General features: G+C 33.4%; 1 long non-coding RNA gene across 1 annotated transcript in view; it reads left to right on the forward strand.

Annotated features, from left to right (window-relative positions):
* The first annotated feature begins 1,131 nt into the window (after positions 1 to 1,131).
* The window catches only part of LOC112105023, a 21,580-nt gene continuing 12,696 nt past the window's right edge, over positions 1,132 to 10,015 (forward strand). The window contains exon 1 of the long non-coding RNA XR_002907970.3: positions 1,132 to 1,212. This is a non-coding gene — a long non-coding RNA (uncharacterized LOC112105023). The remainder of the gene's footprint in view (positions 1,213 to 10,015) is intronic.

A 10,015-nucleotide genomic window follows, 5' to 3' on the forward strand; every position in this document is an offset into this window, starting at 1 on the left:
TGAAGCTTAATAGACATACCACTCTTTCAACAATACATTAGGATCATTAAAAGGAAAACATTCTCTATGATAATATAAACTTATGTGTTATGATTCTTACTGAACTGTTGCTACTAAAAATCACTCCAATATTTTTTTTATTTTTAGTATCAGGGCTTGGAATCATCTAAATACCCCTTAGTTATAGGCCTTCTTGTTATACAGTACCCTTCATTGGAAAATGCTTGTTCCAATAATCAATTTAATTTCACAATACCTTAAAATTAGATTACATAGCTAAATGTGCACATACATCTCTGAAGCATATACCTATGGAAAGATATAAAAACCAGTTACATATATATGTATACATATGTGCTAAGGGGCAAATATTTAAATTAAAACCTATGTACACATTTTTTTAGGAATATGGTACACAAAGAACAAAGGAAAAATGTCTTTGTCTTGAATCACTTATTTTTCTGAGAGAGCTGGAAGCAAGCTACTATGGTTTCTTTTGGTCTAATGAAAGAGTGCCATCTATTGGATGACCTTGGGAAATAAATGTGTTTGTACTATGTGTGTACTCCATAATTCATGAAAAAAATGTAATGAAACAGAAGATTTTCAGTTAAAATTGTATGTGTTTGAATTGTGGAACTAAAATCTATTCAAAAGAGAGGTAATAAATACTAGATTAAATTACCTTATGAAATGTTAAAGCAATAGCTGTGTGCTTGAAAATGGTGTTAAATACTGAATATCTACATATCTAGTAGGATTTGATTGCAGTTTAATGTTAAAAAATATTGAACTAAATTATCTTTATTTGACTTTACTGAAGTGCATGTGAAGATACTTAAGTCAGCTATTAATTTATTGGTGGTGGTTTATTTTCTTTGAAATATCGGGAAACTGAATGAAGCTCTTCTGAAAACAAGTATTTGTCTAGCTCTTACAGGGATTTGCATTGTATTATATTTAAAACAAAAATGTCATCTAGGTTTGATTTTAAAATGCAATGCTTTTTTTAAATCTTTCAGCTCCAGAACTTGCCAGTCAAGATGAAAAACTTCTTCTAATGGAATCCAGCTTGAAAGGAACTCAAGAGCAGCTAAGTGAGCAAATAACAGAAACAGTTCGCCAAGAACAGAACAGTAGAAAATCACAGACAGAGCTGAAGACCCTGAGAGAACGTATTATAGCTTCTGAAGAAGGAATTAGGGATTACAAGTGAGTTACTGCTTTTTTAGTATTTTAGGAAGTTTTAACAGAAGACATTAAAGTCAACAGTAATTCCTTTTGTTAAATACTGTATTGTTTATCTCAGGTAAGATGTGGTATAAGTATGTGCTGCTAATCTATTGAATAAACTGTTAAATCTGAACTGTTGATTCATGTATGCTGTAAAATATCCTTTATTCTTAACCAAAAATTCAAGGTTTTAAAAAAGCCACCATATTAGTATCAGTTATCTCTTTTACTTCTTTACAAATGTAAAAGGCATGAGTGTTGAAGAAAAATAATCCATTTTATTTATACAGTGTCCATCTGCCAATGGCATTCTCATCTTCCTCTTTTTTAGAGTCCAAAGGTTACATGTGGCTCTTATTGTATTTCTTTTTTGTTAAAGAAACTGCCTTTAAGCAAGACGCTATCAAATCAAGTAAATTTAGAGTTTGAACTTCTAGTCACAACAACGAGACACATACAAGGTTGCTAAAATAAGCTAAAGAAAACATATATTTTTTGCATACTGTATTATATAAAAGTTTACTATTGGTGATGTAGTCCTCTGTTCTCATGGGTCAAATTTAGTATCTGTTAGACTTAATATTTACAGAAAAAATTCAAATTGAAAAGTACTAATCTTTTGGGTTTGGGTTTTTTGCTAAAATAAATTAGTAAAACTTTAAAAAAGGTATTTTCATATTCACATGACTCAAAATTGATTAATTATTTATCTTTTCAGGATCTAGAATTTTATGAAAATGACTCATTTAGCTGAATGCTTTTTCTTTTGTTTGTATTATAAATAGTTTCACTCACTGAAGTTTTGTTACACTGAGTAATCACTAACTCGAATGATAGGCATTTCAAGCTGTTTTATAATATCATGGAGTACAGTTGAACACTTTCTACAGGTTAGCCTAATATAAATAAATAAATAAATCTGTTCATATAGCGATGGATTGAACTTTTAGAGCAAAATTCTTATCTAAGATATGTGGCAAGCAATAGAGCATATCTCAAAAAATCCACTTCTCTGATAGCAGTGTTGTTGAGATTAGTGGCAATAAGCACTGTGCTTCTAAAATCAAGGTCCCTGTCCTTTATATAATTAAACACAATAATTCTGTAATTTTTGATGTTCAGTATAAGTGATTTTTACATTTTAACTACTCTACCATTTTATAGTTCAAATACTACAAGTTGATTTATCTGTTGGAAATGGAGCACACTCCATGGAAAAACACAATCTACAGGAAATGTCCTCATTCCTTTACATAAAATAGCTCAGTAGTTCTCAACCTGTAGATTGCATCCCTAAGGGTATCACCAATGCTGCTCTGGGATGGGGAATGTCACAAATCTGCTTTCCTTATTTCTCTTAAATCTTTTGCTAAAGTGGGTTTATTCACCCATTTTCAACTGATTACTCTGTTGCCCAAACCTCATAAACTGTTGTGCCAGTTTCTGTAGCACTTCCTTTCAAATACCTGGGGTTACCTATTTAACAAAGGCATCTGATGCATATCTGAGAGGAGCAGTTGTGAGTGACTGAATGTGAGGCTGTGATATGAAAAAGGTCAAGGCACCCTGAAATAGGTGGTGTAACAAAATGACTGATAGAAGAATTTTTTGCAAAACTTGTTACCTAAAATGAAGCTTGTTAATGGTGGAACAGAAGGCCAAATTAAGATTATTAGAATGCTCACATGAAACACACTTAACTATAACTTTATATTATACATTGCATACACAAAGTAAAACTGCTTTTTAACTTGAAAAACTGGTAAATTAACCTACAGCTTGCAGTTTGGATTATTATAGTCAGAAATATTGTTCAGTTGTATCTGAAACTTGTGGTTGTGTCAGTAAAATGTGTGAAATGAACCTTCAGTTGGAGAGAGATTAAGTTAGATTTATTTGCCCCCACTTCTAACCCTCAAGTTAAATTCTAATTTCTTAGTTTTGACATCATTGCTTTATAAAAGTACTATGACTCTTTACTGCAGAATTATGCAAAGGGAGAAGTATTCGTTGTATTTGCCAGCTTATTTTTAAATAACTATATTCAATAGTTAATAGCTATGACAAGGTTAGTGTAATAAAGTTAAAAAAAACAACTACAGAAATTCAGACATGTTTAAATATTATTGTCCCTCTTTAAAATACAATTTTGTTACCTATTTAAGATTAATCACGTGGAGAGGTCAATAGCTGATTAGATAATGCTATGATCTGTTTCTTGGAAGAGAGAAAGGACAATGGGTCTCTCTCCCCTGGGTTTGCTGGGGCTTGAGGTATCATAGAGGTGATGCACAGTCTCTGTGTAAGGTACAGCATGTGTTGCAATGTAGCATCCTCTTGCAGCTGACTTTGTGAAAGTCATACAGTCCTGGTATCAGCTTACCTTCCTACTTGCTAAGTGAATGAGGTAAATGCAGTTGGTTTGAAGGCAAGAGGGTAGTTTGGTTTGTTGAACATGAAGAAAATGCAAGACAGTATAAAGGGGTGGGTGAAAGCCTCACACCGCAGTGGTCTTGAGGCTAACTTTATGCTGTAGCTGTTGTTGGGGGGAAGAGTCTATTCCTGAATGCTTTTTATTTTCCTGCTGCAAAAACATAAGTTAAAAAGTTATTTTTCAAGAAAGTGATAAAAGATAAAATGATTGGATAGGATAAAAAAAGTTCAATGTTTTCATTGGTATTTATCAGAATAAAAATGAGAAATCATCAAAATATTTCCTGATTTTAGTGGACACGGTGTTTAGGACCCGTAAAATGTCTAATCGGTAGGAAATATTTGAGAGTTGCAAGAAGTCACAGGATTTGTTTTATTTTTATTTATTCTCGATGAACTAAACATAAAGTTAAAAAAAAACAACCCAACCCCACAATGTAAGCCTGTTATATTTGAAAGATTTGTTCAGAATGTCCAGTGGGAACCTGGAAATCGTAATAATTTGTAGTATCGATTGTGTGAAGCTATGCAGCCGGAGCCCCGAGTGAATAGACAGAAATAGACATTTTATTGATTAACTTTTACAGTCATATTTTCAAGACTCTGGTGCAACATAATTTTCACTTCCCAGCTTTTGTGCTGCTGCATCATGAAACTTGGATTCTTCTCTCTTAACACTTACCCACTTGAGGGAAACAGTGTGGGCTTATCTCTTTCAGGTCTGTGCTCTGTAGAGATGCATAATTTTCTGCACAATGATTTGTTCTAAAATTTCTTTCTACTTGTACTTTAAAGTAAAAAGGTACCATCTCATCATGAAGGTCTTTAGAAATAATATGTTAATAACTATTTTGTAATTGCTTCTAGTAGTTTTCCTTTGTTTTTGCATTTTGTTTTATTTTCCCCCCCTTAAATTACTGAAAGCTAAGATTTTGGCATAAAAAGAATTGTTAAAAATAATTTTCCCCACAATGGTGTTTTGTTCTCTGTTACATTTTTAAAAGGAAAAGAAGGGACTACAACACTGAAAATATAAAATGTATTCTCAGGAGGAAATTCTTTGTTTTCAGGGGTGAAACTCTTGGAGTATTGAAGGGCCATGATTTCACCCTAAATATTTAGCAGCTATTTTAAAAATATTTAACTGTACATAATTCTTAACTAGATAAACCACAGCAATACTTATTGTGCAGTCCTCACGGAAACCAATTTCAGAAAAATATTAATGTATATTTGCCCTATACAAAATATGTAGTATTTGAAAGTATATTAATAAACTGTACGTATATGCACCAGCCTCTTCAACTCGCATAGATATATGCAATAACTTTTTGTTGGCTTTCAGCAAAAATCCAGATTGTTATTACTTGTTTTATTGTATTTAATGATTGTTCATTATCACCTACATTATATCCTAGCTCACATTGATTTGAGAATTTGTCTTGATATAAAATAAGCCAGAGTCTCAGCTGATATAGTCACTAAAGTGATCATCTGAGGATCAAGCCCATTGTTTTATCTTAAATTATGTTAATATTAATTTGTTTTATATGTATGTATTTTGCTCACTATTAAATACATTTGTTTGACCACCACCATTGGTAGCATCTGGGTGCACTGAGGCAATAAACATCCCAAGTAGTTCCCAGTGCTCACTTTATTTACTTTAGTTCATCTTTAAGTCTAACCTAGAGCAGTATCCATGTTTTCTTTCAAATCCAGAGACATGCTTAAAAAACTTCCATTACAGTTAACAGCATCAAAGACAGCTCAACAGCAAAAGCTTCATGGAGCTCTCAACAGGCAGCAGTTAGAACCAGTATCAGCCATGGAACAAGTAAACAATCTGAAACAACAGGTGAGTTTGCTTATATGTGAAAAAGCAATTCTACAGCAAACAGAGTACGGTGTCATATCATAATTGCATTTTTGGGCCCCAGTCTTGCAAACACTTAGGCATGAAAGTAATTCTGCAGAAGCCAAAGCAACTACTCAGGGAACAAAGCTACTTGTGTTCATTTGCAGGACTGAGGCCTAAAATTGCATTAATTATATAATGTTCACGGTTGGTGAACTGTAGCTATATGTGTGTGTTTTACTGAGCTATAGGGATTACGTTTGGAATTGTGATTTGAAAATTATTTGTAATAAGTGAAGTTACCTGATGTGATTAGCTAGTTTTAAGGGCCAGTTGAAGACCGGCATCTCAGTTATTTTAGCTATCTCACTAAGAAGAAACTGAAAGTCTGATCAGTGTTAACTAATTTGTACTTTTGTTATTATGGATATAATATGGATTTTAAAGGAGAGAGTGGTTATGTTAAACTATAATTAAAGAGTAATATGGCCATGACCCAATTAACTTTCTAATCTTACTAGTAAAACTGTAGAACAGTAAATCAGGATTTTGGTTTACAGTAGGGCTGTCAATTCATCGCAGTTAACTCATGCGATTAACTCAAAAAAATTAATCGTGATTAAAAAAATTAATTGCAACTAATCTTAGTTTTAATCACACTGTTAAACAATAGAATACCAATTGAAATTTATTAAATATTTTGGATATTTGTCTACATTTTCAAATATATTGATTTCAATTACACACAGAATACAAAGTGTATAGTACTCACTTTATATTATTTTTATTACAAATATTTGCACTGTAAACATGATACACAAAAGAAATACTATTTTTCAATTCACCTCATGCCAGTACCATAGTGCAATCTCTTTATTGTGAAAGCGCAACTTACAAATGTAGATTTTATTTGTTACATAACTGCACTCAAAAACAAAACAATGTAAAATTTTAGAGCCCACAAGTCCACTCAGTCCACTTCTTGTTCAGCCAATCACTAAGAGAAACAAGTTTGTTTGCTGGAGATAATGCTGCTCACTTCTTATTTATAATGTCACCTGAAAGTGCGAACAGATGTTCGCATGGCACTTTTGTAGCCAGCATGGCAAGGTATTTAGGTGCCAGATATGCTAAACATTCATATGCCCCTTCATGCTTTGGCCACCATTCCAGAGGACATGCTTCCACGCTGATGACGTTCATTAAAAAACTAATATTGTTAATTAAATTTGTGACTGAATTCCTTGGGGGAGATTTGTATGTCTCCTGCTCTGTGTTTTACCTGCATTCTGCCATATATTTCATGTTATAGCAGTCTTGGATGATGACCCAGCATGTTGTTCGTTTTAAGAACACTTTCACTGCAGATTTGACAAAATGCAAAGAAGGTACCAATGTGAGATTTCTAAGGATATCTACAGCACTCGACCCAAGATTTAAGAATCTTAAGTACCTTCCAAAATCTGATTGGGGCAGGGTGTGGAGCATGCTTTCACAAGGCTTAAAAGAGCAACATGCCGATGCAGAAACTACAGAACCCGAACCACCAAATAAATAAATAAATAAATAAATCAACCTTCTGCTGGAGGCATCTGACTCAGATGATGAAAATGACTGCCCTGCACCTCTAAGGGGGGAGGGTTGGCTGGCCTGGCTGAGTGAAGGGAACAGTGCTTTATGGCTGTGGTGGGGGAAGAGACGAAAACTGCTGCAAAAGAGGCAGAGTGGTCGCTGACTTATCCCCTGGGAATGCAGGGTTTGAAAACGGGCAGGGCGGTGCCTGGAGCCTTCCTTTTTACCTGGACCAATAAAAAATAAATATAAAGTGCGCAGTGTACACTTCGTATTTTGTGTTGTAATTGAAATCAATATATTTGAAAATGTGGAAAACATCCAAAATATTTATATAAATGGTATTCTATTATTGTTTAACAGCACGATTAATCATGATTAATTTTTTAATCGCTTGACAGCCCTAGTTTACAGTATTACATAATACATATGGTCTAAACATTATACAAAGCCATTGAAACAGTACATATAATACATGAACTGACACTAGTATGAGACATAATCCTGCAAACACCTACTCCCAGGTGCAATATATACTATGGGTTGAAGTTGCATTGATTTCAATGGGACTACACCCAGCAGTGAGCATTTGCAGTGACAAGCCCAGATTATTTAAGAAAGTAGAATATAAAATTAAGAAAGACAGATTGCCTTATACGAGTGAAATACAAATAGTCTGAATCGGGATTGATTTCAACATAATGTGGTGGAGGAATCCCCATTTATTGATCAACTTTAAAGCCCAGGCACAGCACTTAAAAAAAAGATAAAGTAAGCAAGGTCAGATAATGAAAGCATTTAAATAGTAAAAACACCAACTGCCATTGTAGACTGCTAAAATAAATCCATAATACAAATTGCTTCAGCAAAAAGTGGATGAGGAGCTGATCTTCCTATTGAACTTTTATACTGTTCAGTGACCACACTGGGAAAAGAACTGGGAGAAATGCCTTAAAGATCAATATTGAGTGAGATGTAGTAGGGATTCATTCTGAACATGAAAGAATTACAAGTATGAGACTAGAGATATCTCGAAGAGATGTCATCAAGTAAAGATTATTTAGTTGAGTTAAAAATACCACATATGTCATATGCACAGTATATATTAGCTGAAATGCTCTTCGGTTTATTTTCTTTGATCTAATATGCTTTAAATGGCTCAAACATTCGGTTCTTGTAAAACTTCAAAACATGGCAAAAGAAGAACTTACAAAAATATCAGGAAAACTGTTTATTGAAATGCAATAATCAATATCCACAAAATAGAACCATCTTTTTTTAAAAAAAAAAAAATAATTGCCTACATTTACAGGTGTTAGATTATGGTGTTTTCTACCTTGCACTTAAATATATTTTATATTAAATCATGGCAAGATTAATTTGTGCAGAACAAAATAGCAACAAATTTGTAGTGTACAATGGCTGATTCCCAGGTATAAATGGCACTTTTTGTATGCAGACCTTTGCTTAATTTTTCCGAATGGAATCCTCCTATAGTAACAAGTTCAGTGTTCTACTTAGATGTAAGATGGTGCCTATCAAAGATAAACTGTGCATTCAGCAAAATATGTCAGGCTGAATTGGGCCCTGAAAGCATAAAGTTTCTTCACTATAGTCTAGTGTAATTCTGCATTCTGCTTTGCTGTAATGAATAGTTATTTACAACTATTATTGCCTCCATATTTGCTGTATGAACTGCTGATTACAGCAATTTTAATGGTAAAATTGTGAAACAATATTCATAGTTGTCAGAGAAAGGTCAGCTTATTTGCATTCATTACGAACCTGGAGGACCATGCAGTGTGTTTTTTCCTTTGGGATGCTTACAGTTATTGATTTGTATACAGCTGTAGGAAAAATTAATTAGAATTATATTTCACTTACTACTGGAGGCTGTATAATAATAATAATAATAATAAAATCTACGTTAAAAATTACTGAGAACCAGCAAATGAAACCATTGTTTTTTCTTTAGAGTAAGCTCTTTGAAATGGCTGGAGGAAAATTTTTACAGAATTTCTGTTAATACTTCCATTTCTTTTGATATTTGCTCAAATATTTATAATGAGACTTACATTATTTTCATAAAGTATTTGTGGTATTTCTCTATGGGTTTGATTCGGTAAAGTGCTTAGCACTCTGGCTCCAATCCAGTGAAGCACTTAATCATGTGCTTAACTTTAAGCACAAGTAGATCCATAAGTAAAATTTCCCCTTATAAAAAGACTGTAGGTATATTCGTAACTTCAAGCTTAATTTCAAGTATGAGCTTCCAATTGAAGTAAATGGGTCTACTTATGTGCTTAAAGTTATGCATGGGCTTAAGTGTTCTCCTGGATCTGATTCAGAGAGTTCAGGATCTTGCAGGCTGAAACCTATTTGAAGTACAAAAATGTTAGTCATGTGTTTGCTAGCTCTGCAAGTCTGAAGAACAGTGCCAACAGCAGGACCAGCAAAGGCAAATTGTCAGGCTGAACAGCACTTCATAGAATTGGAAAAGGAGGTGAAGAACTTCAGACGCAAACAGAGAAATGATGCTCAAATGGTATGCATTCTTGTATTTGAGATCCTGTTTGTATTATATTGAGAAATACTGTACATGATTAGTGCATACGTATGTGAACTTTTAACACTTCAAACGGATTAAAGTGTCTTATTTTGATCATATCCATATTGTTCACTGTGATAAGATTAGGTCTTGAGTCATTAAAAAATGTTTGGCTTATTTCCATTAAGTTCAGGCATGTTTTATGTGAAAATAGATAGAATGCAGTTTTCCATACTGTGGATATATGACACATGTTTGTGATTAATCAAATTGTAGTCACCTCTAATTAACAGCAGGGAGCAATTCCAAAATGGGGTAGAGCTAGATGACAAAGAAATAAAGTGTGTGTGTGTGTGTGTGTGTGTGTGTGT

Source organism: Terrapene carolina, unplaced genomic scaffold (assembly GCF_002925995.2).
Source record: "Terrapene carolina triunguis isolate 2854851 unplaced genomic scaffold, T_m_triunguis-2.0 Scaffold58, whole genome shotgun sequence".
In the NCBI taxonomy this organism is placed as follows: Eukaryota; Metazoa; Chordata; order Testudines; family Emydidae; genus Terrapene; species Terrapene triunguis.